Raw genomic sequence first — 26,247 nt, forward strand, 5'->3', positions numbered from 1 at the left:
CATTTTTCAATTGGGTTGTTTTTTAGTTTCAATGAAATCTTGCTTGTAAACTCTTTCTTTCATGGATCATGTCTTTAATTTGTATGTAAAATGTCATTGCCAAGTCCTGGTGCATCTAGAGTCTCTCCTAGTTTGTCTTCTAGGAGTTGTACATTTAGAACTGTTATGAAACACTAGTGTTATTTTTAAAAATATAGGTAATATTTACTAACTTACTTAGTCTCCTTTACTGCTTTTCACATTCTTTTTAATATTCCTTTTAGTATAGGCTGCTGCTGTTAAATTGTCTCAATTTTTGTTTGCTTTGAAATGCCATTTTATGGCCTTGTGACTGAAAGATGAAAGAAATGGCATTTCCCTTAAGTATTGTATTAATTACTTGTCTTGTTGCTGTGACAAAATGTATGATGAAAACACTTGAAGAGCTTCTTTTGGCTTGCAGTTAAACAGTCCATCATGGTTGGGAAGGCACAGCAGCAGGGGCTTAAGGAGGTGTTCACATTGCATCTGTCCTCAGGGAGCAGAGAGAGAGAGAGAGAGATGAATACTGGTATTCAACTTGCTTTCTTTTTTTCATTCAGTCTCAGGTCCTAGCTGCTTATATTTAAGATGGGTCCTCTCACTTCATTTAGTCTAATCTAGAAATTCCCTTATAGACATGGTCAGAGACTTGTCTTCAAGGTTTGACAGTCAGTATTAACCATCACAAGTACTGAATTCTAAATTGCCAATTATTTTCCTTGAACATTTCAGAGATGCAGCTCCATTAGCTTCTAATGTCCATCACTCAACCATTTTCATTGATGATGTCAATTTTACTGCTGTTTCTTTGAAGACATTTCTTAAAAAATATTGTCTTTAATTTTTTTGTAATTTTTACTCTAATATGCCCTACTATAAATTTATCCCACAACTCCATGTGTGTGTTTTCCAAATGAACTTTAAAATTCCTCTTACATCTGTTAAGAAAAAAAGTAGTTATTTTTCCTTTAAAATGTCTTGGAATCCTTCTTGAGATTCAAAGTATGCATGTTTATACTGGCTTTGATCCCTGTATCCTATGTATTCTGCCTTTCTACTTCAATTTAGGTATTTGCCTCAGTTTAGATATTTTGTTCACTTGAGCTTTCCAGTTGACTAATCCTCTTTTCAACTATATCAGTTCTACTCTAAATCCCTCTGTTGTATTCTTAGTTCTAACTCTTAGGTTAGTTATCCCTTCATCATTGTAATAAAAGAATACCTGGTATAAATACATAAAAATTAGAAATGTTTATTTTTGGTTCACAGTTTCAGAAATTTATTTTAATTCCATAATTATTTAATCCGAGTACTGTGTCCCAGTGGTGAGGCAGAGCATAATGGCAGGGAAGCCATAGTGGAAGAGAGAAACAGACCCAGTGACTCACTTCTTCCAGTCAGGCTCACCTCCCAATACTGCCATCAAATTTTGCATGCTTAGGATCCCAAATGATGGTAATAAATATCTGGTTGATTGTTGGTAGGGAAGGAATAAGCTTCTAAAATGAACATCAAACTTTATATTGTTTGTCTTGATTTGACATTCAACCCAGGGTTTTTAGGTGTATCATGAGTGGGGATAGATTAGACTTGAAATAATTAGGGAAATTTAGGCCTTGATCCACATAAAGATTATGGATAATGCTAAAGACTTAGTTTTTTGTTTTTGTTTTTGTTGTTGTTGTTGTTGTTTTTGTTTTGTTTTGTTTTGTTTTGGTAAAATTGTGATAAAATGGAACTACAAAGCCCTGAGCTTTCAGAGTATCAGTCAAAGGAATGGCATCTCTTGAGTCTTACAACAGTAAACACCTGTAACACACAGTGCAACCTGGCTACTCCCTTGGCATTGTCTTTTCTAGATTTATTCCCTTTGTCTCTCTTGCCAGGCTCTTGTTCCTCCCTAGTCCTTTTCCATCTCCTCCACTTTTCCTGATTCTCTGAATTCTAAAAAGAAACCTAAGTGTTGTAAAATAATCTTAAGGTTTCATCTATACCTATTTAAAAGGACAAATACTATGCCCTATCCAGATAGTGTATTTGTTGAATTTAAGGTGACAGTTGTCTACTGAACTCTCAGTATGAGCTAGGTATTGTAGGTCAGTAACATAAACAAAGCTCCTGTCCTCCAGAGATTCTGAGTGCTATGTGCTTGGCTTTTGTAGTTTCTATTCAACACATGCACATAATACTTAGGATGGAGTCCATGGATTTCTTAGTGCTAGGCAAGCACCTTGTCCACTTTTATTATTTTTTTCATTGTGAGAAAATATCTGATAGAGGGACTTAAGGGCTTGTAGTTTCAGGGAGTTTCAGTTCTTAGTGGTGGGGATGATGACACAGCTCAGCTTCTAGCCATGGTGAAAGCTTAAGGATGCCCTTCACAGGGCAGTGGAGAGAAGTAGAGGGGAAGCTACCCCTAGTAGCTCTGCCAGCCAGGTTCCATCTTTCTCAAAGCACCACCAGCTGGGGTCAGTGTTCAAATACATGAGCCTGTCATGGGCATTCCACACTTGAACCGCAGCATCACTGGACTCAAGATGATAACTTAATGGTAGAATGTTCTGATACAGTCATCCATACAGTTCTGTGTCTGGACATTCTTGTCCCATCTGGATACCTTCTGTCTGCCCAAACAAGCATATGAACCCACCTAGCTTGGAGGCTATGCTACATGGAAACATGAGCTCTGTAGAGTAGGGCTAGAAATCCAGGGTGGGGAAGAGAGAATAGCTGAGTTGAGAGGTCTCTGCATGATTTAGACCAAATATGTCTCAGCAACTTTGATGCTCTGTGTTTTATTGTGTGGGCTTCTTCATAAAATTCTTTTGAAGGAAAAGAAAACAGATCTGCAACTGAAATTTTAAATCGGTGGATTATACATCAACAAAACATTCAGGCATTATGTGTGGGCACCTAACAGGAACCAGAAATGACCTTCCTGCTTTGAAAAAAGCAGTGTTGGAATAATTGCAGGCAAGCTTGAAAAGGGAAAGATTTGTTACACTCTTGTCTTACAAGAAAAGAATCCTCAAAAGGAATGGGAAGCATTGTCAGACAGGATTGACAGGACAGATTGGGTTATAAAACTGTAACTGCAGCCCAGCCAAGGAGGAATCAAAGTTCCAAAAAAGACTTCTAAGCAATCTGAGGCAAAGCCCCATGCCAACCATGGTATTGGTGTGGATCTCCAGCCATCCTGCTGTATGCTAATGGGCTTTGTGCTTAATTTTAGTCTCTCAAGTCAGCTTATAAAAGAATCCACTTCACACCTTTATGAGCATCTGAATTGCCTACAGCATATGGAGGAGGAACTATAAATAAATAAATAAATAGATAAATAAATAAATAAATAAATAAATAAATAAATAAATAAAAATAAGCTCTGAAACAGAGAATAAGATGTCCATGCAAGGACTGGCTGTGGTGGCTCACCTTAGTAAATCCTAGCTTAGGAGACTTCAGACAATAGGATCAGGCGTGCAAGACCAGCCAGGGCTATAATCAGCAGCTGTTCATCTTTGACTTCCTCTTCTGACCCTCTGCAGAAAGCAGAAGTGAGCTTTGTACTTGCTTTCCTTCATGCAGAGTCAAGCCTCTATGTTCAGATGACTTCAGAATGTAGCATGAGGCTACTTCTAAGCCAGTTTCGTTTCTGGGAGTGATGTTTCAAGTATCTAGAAGCTTCTATATGACTCCACTCCCAAAGTGCAGGCCCTTCCTCTTGAGCTGTTGGCACTGAGCCCCTTGAAGATGCAGAACTCAGCTGCTGTCTTCTTACCTTGTCACCCTCCTGTCCCCACCCCTTCCGACTTCATCACTGTTCCTTCTTTCACAGCTACTAAGGTCTCTCTGGAATTTGTGGAGGTGAAGATTTAGGTCTGGGCAACCAGTTAAAAATATGAATTGCTACTGTGAACTCTGAGTGGCCTTTCAATTTGCTGACAGAAATTTACTCCTTGTAGGACCCCCCCCCTGAAAAAAAGCAGGTAAGGTCATTTGGAGTTGAAACAAGCATGCTGTCGGTGTGTTTGAAAATGAAATTATAATTAATCTACTGATGGCTGTGAGGTGTTACCTTGAACTCTGTGTGGCCTCTTGGCACAGCGGCTGAACTTGCTTTATTGAATACCCAGAGACCTGAACAGGTGAAATCAGGATATGTCCAGGGCCAATTGTACTTTCAGAAAGAAGATTATATCTGTTAGTGCTGACTGTAAAAGGGTTGCGGATTAACTGAGCAGCACTAATCAGAAAATAAAGATGAGTTTTAACCGCCCATGTCTGTATGAATATAGTGTGTGAAAACTACTAAGAAAAATGACTCTACTTGCCTGTTCTATGAATCCATTCCTGAAGTAAAGGCACCTAAGATTATAGAAGTTGGAAATCAAATAGCATCTACATGCTTGAAAAACATTGTTATTACCCTAGAGAGATGTGAGATGCTGCCAGACTCTAAGTGGTCAGTGGAGACCTGAGCCGAACAAATTTCTGGAAGCCTTTCACATGGAGAGGAGGCAAGGGCCTGTAAGGTGTAGAGTGAATGAGTCTCCAATAAACTTTTCTTTCTCTTGTCCATAAAAATCATATTTTAGAGTGAACATGTAGCTTGCCTCCTCAGTTAGTCTAAAAATCCAATAATGGTGCTGTAGATTCCACTGATTAAGAGAACACTTTGTGTAGTTCATTACCAGAGTCACTCCTGACACCTTGTCACTGCCTGAGACTGAGTTTGCCTTGTGCTTTGTCACACAGAACGAGAAAGGAACTGTACTACTCAGTTACAACTGTCATTGCCTCCTTTCCCTCTAATTATGTTATATCATCCTCTGGTAAAGTCATATTTTATAAAAGCTAAAAATTGGGCCCCTCCTTGTTTTGGCTGAGAACATCCATTGTTAGACTAAACAAACTGTTTAGTTTCACTCTGCGCTTTTGACAGGCTGGCTAGAATGAAAGCTCCTGTTGGTCTAATAAAGAATAATAATCCAAAATGGATTTTATTACTGGGTGAAATTCCTCTATTCATAGCATCAGAATGATCTAAGTCTGCATCTCAGCCTCATCTCATCACAATGTGTATAAGGAACAGTGAGGTTTTCCTGTTTGAAAAGAAGTTCCAAGGCTAGGAATATAGCTCAGTGTTAGAGTGCTTGAGTGAGAGCCTGGGTTCAATTCCTAGCAAAGGCTTTTTGAAGCTTTAGTTCAGACACATATGCAACAACTCTTGTCTCCCTGCTGCCTCTTGAACTAACATAGGGGAGTCTCTCTCTCTCTCTCTCTCTCTCTCTCTCTCTCTCTCTCTCTCTGTGTGTGTGTGTGTGTGTGTGTGTGTGTGTGTGATGTAAGAGGAAACTTACTAAAGTTAGGCCTCGCAAGGAGCCAGGAGTCCATTGAGTTGGTGTCCTTTTGCTAGGCTGCTGATTGAACATTATTGACAACTCCAGGAAGTTTGTGTCTCTTGGAAAGAAAGTACTTTGTATCTGTCCAGTGTGTTTCACCTCAGTCTGATGTACAAGCTCAGCCATGGACTGGACTCTCCAGCTATGAATGGGTAGGTGTGACAAGCTCAGTGCAGCATTGAAGAAATAGACTGTCCAGTTCTACCTTGGAGTCTTGTTTAGATACTAGTGGATTTCTGTGCTTTATTTCTATGGCGTGAAACAACATAAAGGTTTGAAGGAACATGATTCATCATCCTTAGGAAGGCCTAACAGTATGAGTATAGACCAGTGGTCACTGCTTGCAGTTAGGAAGCAACAAGAAGTGAGTATACACATCTCTCCTTTGTCCCTTTCTAATTAGTCCAAGACCCCAGCCTATGGAATGTTGAAACCTATGTTCAGGGAGTTTCTATTACTGTGAAGAGACACCATGACCACAGCAACCCTTATAAAGGAAAACATTTAATTGGGACTGGCTTACAGTTCAGAAGTTCAGTCCATTATTATCATCATTGAAAGAAGCATGGTGGCATACAAGCAGACATGGTGCTGGAGATGTTAGGTAGCTGAGAGTTCTACATCTTGATCTGCAGACAGCAAGAAGAGACTGAGCCACTTAGGTCTGGCTTGAGCTTCTGAGACCTCAAAGCCCCTAGTGACATACTTTCTCTAACAAGGCTACTCCCTATGAGCCTATAGGGGCCATTTTCTTTCAAACCACCACAGTGGGTCTTCCCTCCTCAGTTAAGCCTCTCTGAGGACATTCCCCAGACACACCCAAGGTATGCCTCATTAATTTCCAAGGTGTTTCTTATTCAGTTACAGCTGCCAAAGTAGCCTTCCTAAAATACAAATTTGACTGATCACCTCTCTATTCTGCCTCTCGAGGTGCCCTCCTCAGGAGGCAGGTGCTTTGTGAGGTAGGCAGACTCACTCAGGATTCAAGAGCAGCAAGTCATTTAAGAAGATGGAGTTTGACTGTTACTCCCAAGTGGTTGGAACATTCACTGTGACCTTTGCCTGGTTCAACTTCAGAAAGAATGCAGTATAGTATAGCAACAAATCAAGGCTTGGCTTCTAGGGAAGGCTCTTTGCTCTTATATACTTGTACCTTATTAGGGACTGGGCATCTTCCCCAGTAGACCGTGCCTCCTTACAGATGCATTTATTGCCATCACCATGGTTTCCCCACACAGATATAACATAACCAAGTTTCTTACTTCCAGTATAGTACTTGTTTCCCTCACAAACGTTTACTTGCTTTTTAGAATCTGAGTCGGATTGTTGCCCACCCCACCCCCACTTAAGCCTGCACTTCTTAGTACTAACAGAGATTGCTGTCCTAGCACCTCAGGGGGTACCATACCCACTTTCCTGTGTCTCCTCCACTAGGCTGTAAACCATGTAAGATAGACAATGTTGTTTTACTACTTTTATATCTTTATCTTGGTTCTTGACACACAATAGCAATTCAGTGCTTGTTTGTTCACTGAATGAATAAACAAATGAAAAGATTTTTTTGTGTGGGGGTGATTAAAAGGAACCCAGGTAACTTACGATGGGAAAGATGCTTAGAGGTTAAAGTATGGCATGTTAACATAGTGTTTGCATCTTAAACTACTGGCTGAAGGGCCTGAGCACTCACTGCGTCTCAACATTGAATCCACCACGTTAGTGGGTACCTACCTAGGTGTGAGAAGCTCTTCTAGTTGAGTGTAAATGATTGCTGCCACTGTCATTAATTGACTTAGACTCCAAAGTCAATCATGCCAGAGCAAGCTGCAGAGTTTTTACTTTCATCTGACACTTGCTCTTTAATCCACTGTGAGTTTCAGAAAACAAACTCTTTTCTTTAGTATTTGCAATATTTGAGACGAGACTTTTAGTAGGAGGGAATTGGTATTTTTGTCTAGTTTGTACTATAATTCATTCTTTTGGAGATGGCCAGTTATATAAAAATTAGCATAACAGAACAATATTACTATGTTCCTGTTAGGGCCAGTCTTGGGGCTCCCTCTCAGCTGATCCTGAGCCCCCAAATATAGAAGCACAACTCTTGAGCTTAATCTTCTGTTTTTTTTCCTATCATTAAGTCCCAGTTATCTTCTTCTCCAGGGCTCCGGAAATAGGCAATAGAAATAGAAATAAAAAGGACTACCTGTTTATAGGAGAGAAGCCCCCAACATGCTGAGCTGAGTGGTGTGTGAGGCAATGCTGGGTAGGTTCAGGGTAAGGCCAGTGCGGTGGGAAGAGCAGATAGTGACTCTTCCACCCTGTGTAGTTTAACCCCTGCCAGTGACCTGAGCATTTTCTGAATGAATTACCATAATTGGATTTCATTCAGAAAGGAGAAGTTTCTTGACACACCAAATATGCTCTGCAATTGAAAAAGGTAGAGAGAAAACCAACAGGAAATAAATCTTTGTAAAGTGGAAAAGGTGATGAGCTGAGTCCTGCAAGCACTGGACACTTATCCAGGGTGACCTCTTCATAACCCCCTGGCACCTTGGCTCACCTTACTTCACTTCACAGCCAGAAGCTTACCAGGTGGATTCACTTTCTTTCCTCCCTGATAAGGCAGGGAGGGAGCTTGCCACACCCAGACTGGTATCCAGTCTCCTTTCCTGTTTCCCCTGACCCTGGTCAGATAAAATCCTGGGTGATAATGCTGCTGAAGCACAGACAGTAAACCATTATCTGTCATATCAGCACTAGGAGGGCAAGGGGAAAGAAAAGCAAAAAGGCCAATGGAGAGTTCAGTTTCACCTCTAGGTGACCTTGGCTGTATGTGGAGTACAAGAGAAATTGCCAGGACATTGCAGCCTATTCCTGTCCAGCACTGCTTTGACTTAGCTTGGCTGTAGAGCAACTTGGGCAAAATAGAGTTCTCTGTGAACTGCAAGTATCATTTGATCTTGAACTCTAATGTGTTGTGCTGCATGTCCAAACCCAGAAGCACTGATCAGAATGAATGTGCAACTTTTTCCTATGGGAACATATATTATATCATAAGCTTTTTTATTCTAAAGTCAGAAAATTGAGTAGATTGTCTGTATATATGTCTTCTACCACTGTCCCTTCCTTCCTCCTCCCTCCTTCTCCTCCTCCTTTCTTTTTCCTTCCCTTCCTACTCTCTTCCTTCTTTAATCCCGTTTACTCTCTTCTTCCTCCTTACTTCAGGTCTTCCTTCTTCCATTCCTTCAGTCCATGAAATATATTTCTCAACTCTTAACCTCAAGCCCTGTGCACACTTCATCCCAGGACTCCCTGTAGTCTTCCAGTCCTTGGTGGGAATTTCGGAGATATTCTGAAAGTCCGGACCAGGGTACAGAAAGAATACATCCCATAAATCAGTGGGGAAGACTTCTAAAACCCTTACTCTTGGCCTCAGTCCTGACACTAGATCCCTCCCACCATATGCTCCTTTTTTTTTTTCTCCTCGTAATCAGGATGCACATCATCAACTCTGGACTGGGAGGCTGCTCTGGAGAAGAATAATGCTCAAGCACTTCATACTTGGAAACTGCTAATGAACTTTGTTTGGGTTTCTGATCTCTCTCTTCCATGCTGTTCTGTGAACATAAAATTGAAGAAAGCAGAGGTGTAAATGTCAACATGAGATTCATTTAGAAGTGCGCTCATCCCTACACCATCCTCTGAGTGCTGAAGATTACTAGATATTAGTAGAGGACATAGATATCTTCTGCTAATACTCTTTGAAGAAGAAACTGCTGATAAGAAAGCAATGTTATTATGTTTTCAACAGAGGCTCTTCTTAGTGAGTTCTGAATAGTGAGTGGGGGTAAAGGGGTAGATGAGGGAATGAATGGCCCCACTAGTGGTTTCTTCAAAATCGATGGTTTAATATGTATCAAGAGTTCACATTTCAGCTTTTTATTCTGAACACTTACTGTTAGGCAGTAGGAAACTGACACATCCCACATCTGTCTGTAGAATAAAAATGACACTCTTAGGAGACATGTGGTCTGGGGCAGCCTGCTAGCCTTTGCTTGGGATCCTGCTTTATGATTCAGGGTATGGTCCTCTCGGTGCCACAACATTTTGCCTACCCAAGGGTTTTAACTGCTGCCAACAGGAAGTCTCCCATTGCTGTGACCTTTAGAACCTAGGCTTCTGGAAGTTGCAGTGGTCCAGTGTAGCAGGAATCTTAAAAGTTCTTAGTAATAAAATCAAACCTGAGGCAGGTATTGGGATGAACTCTATAAGATCAGAGAAACAGAGCAAGCCACAGCTAACCTCACCTGGCCAACTTCTTAGCTGATCCTGTTTCCTCAGATTGGAAGCTTCTTAGTCCTCATCCAAATGGATCTCAGCTGAACTGCTGCTAGAAAGCCTGAAAGCTTAACCAGCCAAATGCTTAACCAGGCCAAATGCTTCTTGTTCCTGGTCCTCACACCTTATATATCTTTCTGCCTTCTACCATCACTCCCTGGGATTAAAGGCTCGCTTTCTGGGATTAAAGGCGTGAGTCACCATGCTTGGCTGTATCCTTGAACACATGGATTTCTGCCTAGTTCTGCCTCCCAAGTGCTGGGATTAAAGGTGTGTGCTACCACTGCCTATCAGCTATGTTTAGTATTGTGGCTGTTCTGTCTCTGACCCCAAATAAGTTTATTAGGGTGCACAATATTTCGGGGAACACAATACCACCTCAGTCCAGCGTCTCCAGAGCTTCATCTCTGTAGTCTTTGATCCTGAAATTCTAGCCTTTTTTTTCCCCGAGTAAGAACAGAACTGACAAGATGGCAAGAGAGGCTAGGGCACATTTGAAGTTTCACTGCCCATGTTCACCCTAACTCCCCCGATGTTCTGATGGGGCTGTGCCATGCTCCTCAAACTTAGTGACTTAACAGATCACTACATAACTTTTCAAAGCTCTGGAAAGGCTGCTTCTTCCCTTCTGTTTGCCTCATGCCATTCTTCAGAGATACGCAGTGTATGAGGCAAAAGTAAGTAGTATTTACATATTATCTCAGGTCACTCTCTTAAGGTCATGTAAGATAAAATGATTAATATTTTATTGATGAGGAAATGGAAGTTCAAAAAAGTTAAGTTAGCCAAAGTCACACTAAATATCTAAGCAAGGAATCTAAGCCAGGCCTTCTGGAGCCTAAGATATGAGGGCCCTGTTCTATGTCTGCTCTTCTGTGGCTGCATCCAGAATCTCAGATGATAATTAGCTACTGCACATCCACATCTGGAACAGCAAATATTCAGATAGCCATGGACTCTGCCTTGAAGTTTCAGAGAGATGTCAGTAATGCTGCCTTTACTTGAGTTTAGGATTCTTACACAGAAGAGATGAGTTTCTATATAGCTTAAAGTAAGTACAGGCAGTTTTCTGGACTCATTTAGACTTGGCATTTTGGAGAAATTTATAAAAAGAAAAAAATATTACCACTGTTTATACTTGAAATTTACATTTTATTTCACTTTTATTTTATAATCTATAGAAATAGTAAGAATGTTAAATGGAAGGAAAAGAAGGGACATCCTGTAATATATGTAACATCAGGCTGAGGCAAGCCACTCTTATCTTGATTTAGGCATTTATCTTTCTTTTAACTTTTTTCTGCTTGTCTGTGGGTGATACGTAATATCATACTATGTGTTCTCTAGATCTGTGCATATGTATCACACTCTGTATAATATGGGCAACACTCTCCATGCCTTAATACCGTCTAGTTTTTCCTCTTTTTTTTTTTTTTTTTTTTTTTTTTGAGACATGGTTTCTCTGTATAGCTTTGGAGTCTGTCCTAGATCTCGCTTTGTAAACCAGGCTGGCCTCGAACTCACAGAGATCCTCCTGCGTCTGCCTCCCATGTGCTGGGATTAAAGGCATGCGCCACCACTACCCGGCTAGTTTTTCCTCTTATCTGCAGTGTGGTCTTCCATATTTCAGTAGCCGAACTTTGCCCTTCTGTCCACAAGCATTTAGGTTCTTTCTGTTGTCACAGAGAGCACCTTTTTGAACATTTTCATCATTTACCCATGCACATGGGTGTTCTTAGGCATTTTCAAGCTTGGAATCTACCTGGGAATAGAATGATTTGTTTATTGAATCACTTTTTTTCTTGATGTACATGAGATCTTCTAATTTTGGGAAATAAAAAAAGTACAAGTACAGTCAAAGAAGAGGGATGCAGTTGGCATTGGTGTTGGGTATAGAAGTGTCTGTATCTATGTCCCATTTAGTAAGCAGAATGGTGGACATTAGCTCAACAGACAAGAGAATTGGGTATACATGACAATTCCTCTTTGTTTGATACATTATCCTATTATATGCCTTCAGGGATAGGCCCATTCTTTAATTCAGAAAAAGGAAATATAATACTTTATGCCTAGAATTCAGGATCCGCCAACTCCATGGTATCCAAAGCCAACTGCTTTCAGGATCCTCATGGCATTTTGACTGTCAGAATGCTTTACTGTGATGCCTGTAGCAGGACCTGAGAGAGGGAGAGGGTTTTTGTTTTGTTTTGTTTTATTTGCAGGAGTGGCTGGGTGCAATGAGCCTGTACATTGTCTGAGCATTCTACTGGATGTATAAAGTATTCGTTTACTGTAGTTAGTGGCTGTGGCTGTGACTTTATCTTCTTCTAGCTCGCTTTCCAGTGTAACAGGATAAGACCACTCCTGCCATTATGATTTACCATGCAGTAAACAATGAGGGCTTTTGGACTGCATTTTATAGAACTCCTTTATTCAACCTCTCCTCCCAGCTCCTTTGGGAAAGAATTGACAATTGATATTTCTCTTTTGGATTTCTCAGTGAATTCTGCATTCCTAGATTTGGTTTCTGTTTGTGATTTGGCTTGTAAAATCCACTGCTTTGGGGCTGTAACTGGCTTGCATCCAGCATAAAGTACTCTGCTAACTTGTCTGCCCAGTTGCAGGAAGGGAAGGATAGCATGGCTTACCCCAGCTCATCTGTTGTGTTCTTGCTTTCCTGCAACCACATCAGTGTCACTCTTCAAGGATTGGGTATCAGTTTTTGACCATGAAGCAGAGTGTCTTCCCAGCAACTCATCTTCAGTCATGAAATGCTCAGGTACATCAGAGATACACTAAGACGGGCAGGTCATTCTTGCTCCAGGAGTCAGCTGTGTCGTAGGGACAGTTTAGTTCATCTATAGAAAGGGGCTTCCTGGACCTTGGGGGGTCCTTCCCTTAGCCCAATGCCAGTGTAATTGGGCCCGAATCCAGATCACATGTTACTTCACTCTGGCTATTTGTATTCTCTGCATGCATGTTCTTTGGTACCTATGTGCTTTGTTCATTGTCTGTGAGCTCCTTCCTGTCAGGCCCTCTTTTGTGTGCATTTCACTATCGATGCCTTTTGTATTGCGATTTTCAGTAAGTATATATTAAATTAACTCCATATGTATTTTGAGGGGTGGATTCAGAACTCCTAAGAGGTAGGAAAGCTATACAATGAAAGTATCTCTGCCTATTCTCAGCCATTATGCACTGAGAAGCTTAGTTGTAACTCCTGCCCCAGAGATAGTGTCACTTCCTTCTGCACCTTCCTATGCACACTGTATGCCAGAACTCTGATTAAATATGAATGTAGCTTATGGGCTAGAATTTCTTCACTCTGCCCCCACCTATACCAATATTTAGTCATTTTTCACACCATTATTATTACTGCCTTTAATATAAAGAGTACTGTTGCCTGGCTACTCCAATGTTGAAAATGTAGTTGGCAGGTCCAGGGAATCTGGCTGGACTGCACTGGACCTACCAACCAAAGACTGCAGCTGCCCATACCTTTTGACCCTCTGCACACTCCATCATCCTGCTGAGCTTTTGCTCAGAGAACTGCTCGAAAGTACATAATCTTTTCTTTTCTAGACAGTGGTAGAAACCCAAGAAAAGCAATTAGTCTGGCCTAGCCGAAGTGTTGTTCTTGTTGTTTTTCTCTGGGGGTTTTGTTTACTTTCATTTTTGAGAGAATCTGATACAGTTCTGCCCAGGTTGGCTTCTGCTCTGCTCTGTAATAGAGAATAACCTTGAACTCTTGATCTTTCTACCTCCTAAAATAGATTAGAACCCTGAGCCACCACTCTGGCTCAGAAGTGGTTTATGGTCCTCAGATTCAATGTTTTTTTCAACCATTTCTTTACTGTCCCCCACACTCTGTTACCATGTGGAAGAAACATTCTGATTTTCTGATTAGTGGATTATTTAAGTATTCTATAGACAGTGAGGATCAAGAGATAGATGTCATATTTCTATCTCTGCTTCCACCTGCTTATGTATGTGTTAACAATTATTGTAACCTTTCTGGGCATCTCATACACTGTAATGGGAAGCCACACACTGAGTAATAAATATGCCTATGCCTAAGACCTGGCATTTCATTTGGAGAGTTTAAGAAGAATCCTGGAAAAGTGCCTTTAGAATAAAGTTAGTCAGGTTAGTAAGAGTCTAAAACCTTGTGTAAAGCACTGAATATTTCTTGGGAAAGAGAAGACTCAGCGCTTCATGATCTTCAGCTTCAAATATGAGAAGGACTGATTTACAGAGAATTGTACAGTACCTCTTCTGTTGCTACTCAAGACCTGTCCTGGAGGTTCCAGGAAAGCACATGGCCTCGGTGTAGGAGAAGCACCTGACAACGGGTTGCACCTCTAAGATTTGAGCCATCTGCATCCCTGCCTACTGGAAGTATGTGTGCAGAAATGAGTCAGGTTTACAAGAGGTAGTTCTTATTGGGCAGCAACTTACAGTCAGTGGTCCCTAAGGTCTTTTCAAAAGCTCAGAACATATGATATCCTTTGAGTGAACTCTTTCCAACCCTTCTGTGATCCTAAAAGATCTCTAAGATTTCCAAAACGTTTATTAAACTCTTCTGAATAAGGATGAATGAGGCATATGGCATTGTTTTCCACCATGGCGGACTCAGTCTCTAATGCTGGTATGTCCCATGTTCCCTGGAGGGGGTGCTCCAAGCATACTCTTTTGCTTCTTCCCCCCTCCAAGCCCATCTGCCATGCTCTTTTTTCTCCTTCTAAGTGATTTTTGTATTTCTTTGAATCTTTACAGGTGGTAGCAATTTTGGTTCATCTGACTTGATGGTATGAAATTCTAAATAGTTGGGGGTCATTTGGAATGATTACTGTTGCTTTGTGCTCTGGGAGCCTGGGGGTGTGTTTGGGGCTGCTTAGTTTATAGTCCTTGTCAACATCAGCTTCATCTTCTCATCTCTAACAGACACTGGAGAGTTCACATGGTGGATGGCATGCGGCAGTATAACAGTCTCTAAACTGACTCAGTGGCTAGAAAGAAGAATTCCATAGATTATCACCAGACAGAAGTGTGGCTCCCATGTTGTGGGGCAGTCTCTGTGGGAAAGCCCTTGGGATGCACTCTTGTGTGTGGGAATTTCTTCACCTCACCCCTCCCCCATCCCAGGATTAAGTTACCAAGAATTGCAGCTATTACAAGGGAATTGCCAGAATCTTCTCTGTTCTCTTATCGAATGATCTAGATGGCTCTTTTTTCTTTCTCCATCTCCTTGCTGAAATCTGCTGGAGCCTGTGTTGTCTATGACATTTTCTTCCTATTACACACAGGGTGTTTGAAATCCTGTCTAGATTATTAGCCTTGGGGGCAGGCAAAGGAGATCTTTATCTTTGAACTTGATATTTGTGATGACATTTAAAAAAAAAACAGTTTTATGATTTCACAGAGGTCGAATTCATGATTCTCTATACAATCAAAACTGTTTCTGTTTTCCTATTGGCTAGGTCCAAAGTGTCAACTTTTAAAAGTAGATCACCATTTTTTCCTAGCACCCTAATCAGCTCCACCTCAACTGTGATGTAGCTCCAAATGTAGCAGAGCCCACAGCCAGTCACTCTCCCCTCATATGTGTACACACAGCTCAGTTTCTCTCCAGATAGCTATGTTTAGATGGTATGTAATTAAAGTGCTGTTTTATTGTCATATATAAACATGGAGATGGAATATAACCTCTGCAAAGAACACAGAATGACATACTGGGCTGACACTAGCTGAGATTCCATTCTCAGGCAAAAATTAGGCTGATTTCAGCAGCCAGCATTCCCAAGCATTGCCAGTGGGAGTGTGTAATATAGCTACTGCGAAAAAATGACTTAGCAATTCCTTATGCAACTCATAAACCTACCGTAAAACTCATGACAAAAATATTAGTCCTTAAACACTTGGAAAATAATGCTCACAGTAACTTTATTTCTAAATATAGAGGAACTAAAACATCCTGAGAGTCCATCACAGATGAATATATAAAGTGTTATATTTTAAACAATGGAATACTGCCCTCCAATCAAATAAGAATAGCTGCTGATATATAAAACAGTATTATTATGTTTCTGAAATATTATATATAACGACAAATCCTAAACAAGAAAGGTGTATTTATTTCATATTCTTGCCTGTGTTAAAAGTTTTGTTGTAAGTGATTGCAATACTTATGGATCAAGCAAATCTTATCTACATGGGAAAAATCAAAACAGTGGCTGCTATAGAAGAGTTGGGAGTGATGGCAAAAAAAAATTCTAACAGTTTGGATTACAGCAGTATATGCATTTGTCAGAATTTATCTGACTGTACACTTAAGATTTGAGCATTTCATTATTTGTAAATTTGACTCCCAAATAAAAGTAGAACTATAAAAAATAGTGAACCAAGGTAATAATATGTGTAATGGAATTGTCTATAATTTGGATGTCTTGAGAAATACCAAGAAAGAACAGTTGATGAATCTATATATTATAAACAAATATAATAAAATATAAGCTGTAGAAGCTAGATATTGTATGTATGGACTTCCATCTCCAGCACCTGGTAAGATAGGCATGATTGTAATCCCAGCATGTAGGAGGTAGAGGCAGGAAGGTCAGGAATTGGAGGTTATCCACAGCTACATAGCAGGTCTCAGACCAGTCTGGTACACATAGACTCAAATTTAAAAAAAAAATTGCTTAACATTACTGTATGTTTAAAAATATTTGTGAAATGTTGATGGTGGCATGGAGTTGGGAAGTAGTAACAGCCACAATGACCAGAAAAGCAGAATTTCTATCTATGCACTGAAGCCTTCTAACACCATTTTTCTTTATTACTCATTCATTTAGTGAACATTCTTTGGTCCCACTCTGGGCTCAAGTTAGACATAAACCTGTCCAAGAGGGGACTTTAATGCACACAATCTCCATGAGGCAAGGGAGGTGTTGATGGTTCATTGATCTTCCTTCCCTGAGTCTTCCCTACTACAGACTCAAAATCTGCCTCCATTGGGATCTTCTAGGAGCTGACAGACATGTAATTCAAGCTTTGTGTGTTAACAGGCCTTGTTAGCACATTTCATTCAGCTGCTGGTAAACATCAGAATATGTTGCCTTTGATTTAATGACCCCCCAGACTGATTTTTTGTTCTGCTAAGCTTGAGTTTACTCAGTATCAACTAATTTTAATGATTAAATCTCAGCTCTAAAACACATGACATTTATCCAACCCTAATATTGTCAGAAATTAAATGCAGGGAAGAAAAAGGTTATTCTGAGGACCAAGAAGATAGTCCAAGCCCAGGTTTAAAAGCAAAACTATGTATTTAGTCAAACTGGGCCTTTCGTAAGGAAAATGCTTACTTATTTATTTGTTTGTTTGTTTGTTTAAGCTGTGTGACTTCTGAAAGATGGAAAAGATTTTGAGAATATTACTATCAGATGTGGTAAGTCCATGCTGGCAGGGCTCACATACAGATACTCTGAATAAAACCTGCTATACCTGGCCTGTACTGTGTTACAAACGTATTTTCCATTTGTGGAGAGAGCTTTCTGCCACTGTCATCTTTATCTTAGCCCCCAGGTGAGAGGGGCCTGGAATAAATGAGATCCAGATACTTTAGCCTGTTTGTGCCCATAGATATATGCACAGTCCTGTGCATATAGGTAAGTGCTGAAAACTGTGGAACAGATCTCTAATCCAAGTGTAAAACTCAGCACCAGAAGAGAGTTGTGGTCATCTAGACCTGTACTTCCCACACTCAGGAGAATGTTTTTAAATTGGGTAAGTTTCAGGGGCATTTAGCAGGGAAGTTAGGGGCTGGAATATGGCTAAGGAAGCATGGAAGTCCATTTCCTGGGTTTCTTTTGAACTGAAATCACTTACTTATAGCTTGATAGTGTCTTCGCTGCTGTACCAGTTTATGGCTTCCATAGCAAGCTACTACCAACACAATGTCTTTTTTAACAGCTCTAGATCAAAATCAAGGTGTCAGTAGGGCTATTTATTGCTCTGCCCAAAGTCCTGAAGGAGTGTCCTTCCTGGCCTCTGCCAGCTTCTGGTAGCTTTAGGGGTTTCTTATTCCTATGGTGCTTTGAATAAGAATGGTCCCCATTGACATATATGAATGCTTGGTATCATATCAGGGAGTGGCACTATTTGAAAAAGATTAGGCAGTGTGGCCTTGTTGGAGTATGTGTGGCTTTGCTGGATTATGGTTGGGTCCCTAGTTGGTAGAACACTTTTGGGAAAGATTAGTAAGTTTGGCCTTGGAGAAGCTTTGTCTTTGGGACTGGGCTTTGAAGTTTCAGAAGCCTTCACCAGGCCATCTGTCTCTGCCCACCACTATTCCCCATTTGTGGATCAGGGTGTATGTAGCTCTCAGCTACTTCTCCAGCACCACACCTGCCTGCCATCTTGTTCTGTGCCATGATGATAGTGGACTCAGCTCTGGAACTATAAGCAAGCCCCTAATTAAATCCTTTCTTGTATAAGAGTTCCCTTGATCATGGAGTCTCTTCACAGCAATAGAACAGTGACTAAAACAGTTCTAATCATAATTCTAATCCCTGCCTCATTCTGTACTTCTCTTCCCCATGATATGTGTTCTGTCTCTTATGAGGAGATTTGTCACTGGATTAAGGACCAGATGGTTGACCCATAGTGATGTGATTTCCAGATCCTTAACTAAATTATGCCTTTAGAGATCCTTTTTCTATAAAAACTCGCAGTTATGATACTAGAAGTAATTAGATGTATTTTATGAATCACTATTCAACCCACAAAGCTCACATCCATCTTATGGGCAAAATAAATTCATCATTTTCCACCATGTCAAAAAAATCACACTTCTTGTTGTAGCAGCTTGATTAATATTACGTCTAAGTATCACTAATTTTCTCTCACCAAAAAGCCCCGTGTTTTATGATTCCGTGATTCCGTGTCGTCCACACTAGGTATGCTGAGAATCTGGATGTAGTCTATCTTGGTGCAAAAGCTATCCCTGTCCATGAACCTGTGAACCTAGGAAGCAGATAACAAATAGCATGAGGGGACAGAGTAGAGGAGATGTTTCTATTTCAAAGGGAAAATTTGAGGGAATTAGAGTCACCAGTTCCAAAGGAATTTAAATCCGCAATTGCACGTTCCTTTTAGGTCTCAAGGTAAAGCCAATCTTTTGAGACCTTTGGCTCTGTCCTTTGGACCAGTGGCTCTGCCTTTGATGTCTGTGCCAGCCCCATCAGTCTCTGATTTGATACCCATATCTCTGTCTTACATAGTTGTTGCACATACTTGCAACTAAGCAGTAGTCCCTTTAATCTGGTTTTCTGCTTGTAGAATGTTGCATTCTTATGTTACTTTGACCTATTTCTGTCCCCTTCAGTCCAAACTGATGCATCATTGAAAAACTTGATTCTCAAGTCACAAGGATCTACACTATGAGACAAAGGGTGCTCTATAGATCATTCCCTGACCATCCCATCTTTATTCATGGCCTCTGCAGAGACACCTTAGTTAATCAGGGTGCTCTTACCAAATTTCCAAACCAGAGGCTTGCCCATCTGGTTTTATCATTTTATCACACCCTTAGCTTTATCTCCTTAGTATACTTTAGATTAGCAATTTACTAACTTTGGTACATCTGGACAGACCAAGAATCTGCCAAATCACCAATTGCTAGTTCTTTTCTGCTCACTATTTCTGTCTTTCATTCATCTCTTTTCTAACATTTTTATCAGGGCACACTCTTAACATTTGGCCTGGAAGTTTCCTCATTTAAGTATACACATCTTTTGCTTGCCAGTTCTGCTTTCCACTCAGCTATGGAGCACAATTTGGCCAGTGTTCTCCCTCTCTGTAATAGCAGTTACCTTATCTTCAGTCTCCTTAGATGTCATCAGATGCACCTTTAATGTTTGTCTTTCTGCACCACTGTGGTCCATATAATACATAAATTTCCTAAGGCCATGGAGGCTTTATTTACCATGTTTCTTCCAGATTTCTGATCCTTTCTTAAATTTACCTTTAATGCTTCTCTCTACTAATGGTCTTTTCATAGCAGTCAAGGTATTTTCAGTCATTTGACTCAAAACTTTTGCATCTTCTTCCTGTTACTCAGTTCCACAGCCACATCTGCATTCCAGTGTATTTGTTAAGACAACATTTATCTTCCAGGTACCAAAATCTCTATTAGTTGTCTAGGATATTGTAACAAAATTACCAGAAGCTTGGTGACTTAAGACAGTAGAGATTGATTTTCTCAAAGCTCTGGACATCAGGTCTGAAGTGGAGGTGTTGGCAGAATTGTGCCTGCTCCTGAAGGCTATGGGGAAACTCTTCCTGGCTCCTTTCAGCCTCCAGTGCTCCTGGAAGTCTTTGGCTTGTATCTGCCTGTGTCCTCTCCTCATGCCTTCTCTTATATTTTAGAAAAATACTAGTCATTGGGTTTAGGGTCTAGCCGCTTGATCGAAGGGATGCAGGATGATCTCTAGGTAAGGCCATGGCATCCCAGTTGCATGCAGAATCTTGATTGGAGCTGTGTTTGCTAGACAATAGAACTGAAGCTTTTGCTCTGCATATTTTTTCAATGTTTGGGTTTTCTTCAAACAGCTTTTGTGGAGCAGTGTATCACTTTTGTGATAATACTAGACACTGGGGAAATACATGCCATGAGCCCCAGATACGTGCACACATATGCAGTCATAGAATTTCTATGTAGGCGTTAAGGCCGCTACCTCACCTTTATCTATATAAATACAATTAAATTAAAGTGTATAATATCCCCCCAAATAGCTTTAACCGTTTCTATGGCTCCTGTGCCCGTCTTCTCTTTCTTGTTTCCTAATATTGCTCAGGACTGTCAAAATGGAAATTGGGTGATACATATGTGGTGATAGGAACAGTTTGGTGTAGGAAAAAGTTGATGGTTGGAGTGAGGAGAACAAGTCCTGAGAACACAGGAGTGGGCTCAAGTACACAATGAAAGGAGACGGTGGTTCCTGTCTCATGACAGGAGAAGGGGAAGATGTGGGTGCAGAAGATAGTACTGGTGGGTCTGATAGGGACGCAGTCAGGGAAACTAAAGCAGCTGTGGAGATGGGAGCTTGCTTAAGTTTACACATGCTGAAAGTAAATGAAGGTCACAATGTGATTGGTACAGGTAGGCTGTTCATGGTAGTACAGAGGAACCAAGTTAAACACATGGAGGACAAGAAAAGTTATTTAGGTGCAGTGACTCCTGGGACAAGTATAGTGATGCTTTTCTCTGCAGGACGACTCACAGGAAAATGTCTATTTCTCTTAGACATATTGTCTCAAGTGTTACTGAGGTTATGGTTTGAAACTTCCTTCATGTCATTTTTCTACTGTGAAAACTTAAAATTAGAATGTTGCACTCAAATCCCCAGGTATTGTACCAGCTAACCTTTTAGCATGTTTAGCATATCTTGCAAAAGCATGTCTTCAATGTTAATGGGAATAATCATAGGTACAGATCTGTACCTGTTCCTACCACTGAACATCAGGAGCGCAGCCACCATGCCTTTGACAGTTATTGCATAATCATACCCATTCCTTCTAGATAAGGTATTTAAATGATCATTCATTTGTATTATAGTCTCATGGGAACCTAGTTCTGTCAGCTTCTGTATACTGTGTTCTTTGAATGCAGAACACCTAGAAAACATGCTCCATGTGGCAGAAGCTTATAAAAACCCGTGAGGGGATAGTCATGAAAGAACAGGATTGGGACTGAGCATGCTATCCCTATGGTAGACACTAGGACAGCCATTTGGACAGATGTGCAGGCATCACCATTGTAGCAGGGCATGAACAGGTGAACAGTAAGCACCCTGCTGCCTCCATTTGCAGGAAACAAATGGAAATCAAGTTGCTATCTAGTACTGAGAGGAAAGGGAAGTATGACTTTTTTTAATCATAATAGATTTCAAACCAAGTGAATTTATTAGCTTACAGAAATCTGACTTGTGCCAAGTATGCTTGTGTCTAGACAGTGTTGTCAGAGTCAGGAAGGAGCCAACCAGTTTGGTCCAGTATTACAGAGGATATGGTGCCATGCTTATACAAGAATTAAGAGACCTTCATCTCCAAAATTATGAAAATGATTGAAACTTGATCATACATCCCTTTACTCTGTTTTTCAAGCTTTGTATTACTTTCTGGATCTCCTTAAAATAACTCAAGGAGTAACATAACCACTTTTCTAGCAGTTGCTTACCTTGTGCCAGGTGCTAAGGAGTCAGTAGTAAACAAGATAGGCCAATGGGCTGGGAGATGGCTCAGTGTGTAAGAGCACATGCTGCACAAACAACTAGGGACTGAATTCAAAGCGCCATGTAAAAGCTGATCATGGCCTTGAGGGCCCATAAACCCATCTTTGGGGTAAAGACAGTCAACTCACAGGAGGCTTACTAGTCAGCCAGTATAACATACCCAGTAGGCCCTAGATCCTGGTTAAAGGCTCTATCTATCAAATGATAAAAGAGAACACCCAGTGTCCTTGGCCGCCTCAGGATGTACATAGGCATACATCCATGCACACATGCATATGTCACACACACATCAAGACTGAGCCTCCTCACCTTTGATGGTCAACCTAAAGAGCTTGTCAGCACTAATTATATTGAAGTCCATAAAACACAGCGATCTCATGCAGTGCAGCCAGCTAGTAAGCTGGGTAAGGATTTTATTTTTCCTTTCCATACCATTGGCATTGCTTTGTTGTCATAAACCATGAAAACTGAAAAGCCATTGGTTAATGTTTTTGCTCAACATTTGCTTCATGAAGATTGTTTACTCAGCCAGCATTTATTGCGTGCCCTCTCTGTGCCAGGCATTATTTTTTGAGCTAAGAATCCAGTATTGAGCAAGACAGGCAAGGTCCCCAATCCATTTACAAACTGATGGAATCACCATGTAAATAAGTAATAGATTACCAGGAAAAATTATGGAGAAAATAAATTACACACATTCAACTTCTGAAAATGCTGATATTAGAAATGCCTGTTTGCAAGAAATTTTACAGAGCTTTTACATAAACTTTTTAACAAGAGTTAAAGATACATATTTTATTTTATTTATTTATTTATTTATTTATTTATTTATTTATTTATTTATTTTTGGTTTTTCGAGACAGGGTTTCTCTGCATAGCTTTGCGCCTTTCCTGGAACTCACTTGGTAGCCCAGGCTGGCCTCGAACTCACAGAGATCCACCTGGCTCTGCCTCCCGAGTGCTGGGATTAAAGGCGTGCGCCACCACCGCCCGGCCAAAGATACATATTTTAAAAGTGGGTTTTTTGTGAGGTATTTTTGGTCTCCCATTCATTCTTTCCTAGAATCTATTATCAGGAAAATGTTTGTCTCTTTAAATGAACTTTATTGAAACAAAAGGTGTGATCTGTTTTTTTTCTACTTGATTGTCAGGGAGCCAGAAACTTGTTCAGTATTCCACTGCAGTGACAAATTCACCTGGAGTCCTGCTTCACCTACCATTCTTTTCCTTCTTTGTGTGTGTGTGCCTGTGTGCCGACAGGTCGAGGTCAGAGGACAGCCTCAGTTGTTCTCTGGGTGCTAGCTACATTAGTTTTTGTTTTGTTTTGTTTTTTATTCAAGGCCTTTTACTGGCCTGGAACTTGCCAAGTAGACTGGGCTAGCTGGCCAACAAGCCCCAGGGATTTACCTGTCTCTACCGCCTTACCACTGGGATTACAAATTTATACCACCACACCTGGTTTTTTTCTGTGGGTTTAGGAATAATTTGCATCCTTATATTCATAAGCATGTTACTAACTGACCTATTTCTTCAGTCCCGCCTTCATTTTTATAAATCCAGCCTTTTGTTTTGTTTTTATTGTTTGTTTGTTTTGTCTACTGTATGTCCTTTTTTGATAATAGGATGAGTGTGATTGATACTGTAATTAGATGTTAGTGAACAACTCTTTGTCATTTTCGCTACAAATGGTATTGAACAGTGGACTATTTGAACAGTGGACTTAATACTATCTCTACACTGGACACCAAGAGATAACAAATGAAATGGGTGGGGTCTGTAGAAGGTCACTACACATGCAAATAGATTTGGCATTCCTAAAGAAAAGAGCGATTACAGCTCAGTATTTTGATGGAAGACTAGATATTCTTTAAGTTTAATCAAAACAAAAGAAAAAGTAAGAAAAAGATAAAGGAAGCAAGCTGGCTAGTTAGCTGAGTCACCTTCTGTAACAATCTGAATAAACCCACACTACACATGGTATGTGGCAGAAACTGGGATAAAGTAAGCCGGAATGCTTCTGCCTACTGACATTTGAAATTCTGTAAGTCCAGATAACGCTAGTATTCTTTTAGTGTCTCTATTAAGTACTGTTTGAAATCTAATAATGACTTTATTAAGTAACACTGTACTTCAGTGACCTTCAGTTTTGCTGGTAAACAGTAAGAACACAAACTTGAGATTTGTGTTGAGGACCACAAGTGTAGTACAGGTACATATACTTGTCATAGGACGTGGTCATCATTTTCTGTTCTCTCAATGGTCCATGTTCTGGTGAGGAAATCAGGTGATACAAAGAACTGTTTCTAGGATGCTAGAGAACAGACCCATATCTCAGGACCAATGGCTACCATAGCCATCATCAGAATGACTGTAAGAAGAGCTTGTATGTATTGTAGAATTATTGGTGAAAAGTTCTACAGGGATAGCCAGTCCATCTTCCATTCTTCAGTCATCCACCACCTCTGATGTAAAAAGATAGATGACTGTCTCTCTAACCCTACAAGATTCTTAATTTCAGAGAGCATCTTTTTTTGTTTTGTTTTGTTTTTCAAGACGGGCTGGATGTCTTGAAACTAGTTCTGTAGAACAAGCTAACCTCAAACTCAATGAGATCTGCCTGCCTTTGCCTCCCAAATGCTGGGATTAAAGGTGTGCGCCACCACTGCCCAGCTCAAGGCATCTTAATACGTCTCCTAAACCTCTTCATAAGGTGAATCTAAGAAAATCATTAAGCACCCAAAGTATTCACTTCGAAACAAACACCAAATTCCCTACTCCTCTTCCCTCAGAAAAGACTCAGCTGTACTGTCATCATCATCTTCTAATAAATTTGCAAAATTCCCATGTGTACTTTCCAGAGCAGCTGTAGAAAAGCTGCTGGGAGTTTACATGAATAGTTACACTCAGAAACTTCAGCTTGCCAAAAAGTTTATTTCTGAGATGGAAAAGGGAGGGCTTTTGGCATCTAGAGGGAGCTGGAAAGGCCAGGAATACACCATTAGGTCATTACGGTATCCTATCCTTGGAAAACCCTGGAAGAAGAGGCATCGGAAGAGTCTAGCCTTTATAAGGCACTAAGTAAAAGCTGCATGTGTGGGATGATGGCCACAGCCCTGGTTCCTTCCCTTGTGTAGGAGTCACCATTGAGTCTCTGCCTGGACTACGTGGCTGTCCTATTGCTGCTGCCACCAAGATTTCTGGTTGTCACTTCTTAGAATCATGTCTTTAGACACATGGTAGGATCAGCAGTACAATGCTTGGTGTCTACCCATGTCATGTCATTCCACATCTTCATTCCTGAGATGAGATTGACCAAGTAACTACCCCTACAGAACAGCCCATTGTTCACTGCGTAAATGAAAACTTCCCGTTGAGAAAGTCCTTTATGTATTCTTAGTGAAGGTACTGATGTCGCAACACAAAGACTTGCCTCCTCATTTCCAAGTCATGAGGGGCAGGGGTGGATACCCTCTTCTGGAAGTGTGTTTTGGTACCTGCAGGGCACTTTACATGTAGCAAATAGCTGTCAGGTTGCTAAATATGGGTCGGATCATGTGGAACTACATGGGAGAAACTTAAACCTCTCAACCCCAGATCTTCCAGAATGTTAGTCAGGAAGCTGATTATAGAACCCAACCAAATGCTATGAACTGCAGACAGAACAGCAAAGACACAGCCCTGCCCTCATGGCTCTCACATTCAGAAGGTTAAGCAGACAGTGTGCGGCATGTGGTGAACTAAGAAGGGAAGCACAGGGCTTACAACTGTGATATAGGAGTGAGTCCTCACCTTAGCTGGAGGAGCGGGACAGTGTCTTAGCAACTTCTCTGTTGCTGTGATAGAATTCCATGACCAAGGCAACTGAAGGAAGAAAGAGTTTGTTTTGGCTTATGATTCTAGAGGGGTTAAGAGTTACACTGATGTTGGAGCAGAGGCAGGGTGGCTGGGGCAGGAAGCTGAGATCACATTTTTGAACTTCAAGCAAGAAGCAGAGAGAGTAAGTGCTTGGAATGGCATGAGGCTTTGAAACCTCACAGCCCACCCCCAGTGGTGTAGTTCCGCCAGCAAGACCATACCTCCTAGACCTCCCCAAATAGTACCACCACCTGGGGACCAAGTGTCCAAGTACATGAGCCTATGGGGAATATTCTCATCCAAACTGCCACAGACAGCTTTTGTGAAAATAGCAACCTCTA

At 40.7% G+C, this 26,247-nt stretch overlaps 1 protein-coding gene and 1 long non-coding RNA gene across 2 annotated transcripts in view; one reads left to right on the forward strand and one right to left on the reverse strand.

Annotated features, from left to right (window-relative positions):
* Positions 1-26,247, forward strand: part of Exoc6b (exocyst complex component 6B) — a 493,791-nt gene that overhangs the window by 417,678 nt on the left and 49,866 nt on the right. The gene's annotated exons all lie outside the window — the stretch shown is intronic.
* Positions 175-25,881, reverse strand: LOC131907118 (uncharacterized). Its single transcript, XR_009378290.1, has 4 exons — positions 25,841-25,881; positions 18,666-18,782; positions 3,454-3,560; positions 175-507 (listed from the first exon to the last, which is right to left on the reverse strand). It is a non-coding gene; the product is annotated as an uncharacterized LOC131907118 (long non-coding RNA).

Source organism: Peromyscus eremicus, chromosome 3 (assembly GCF_949786415.1).
Source record: "Peromyscus eremicus chromosome 3, PerEre_H2_v1, whole genome shotgun sequence".
Lineage (NCBI taxonomy): Eukaryota > Metazoa > Chordata > Mammalia > Rodentia > Cricetidae > Peromyscus > Peromyscus eremicus.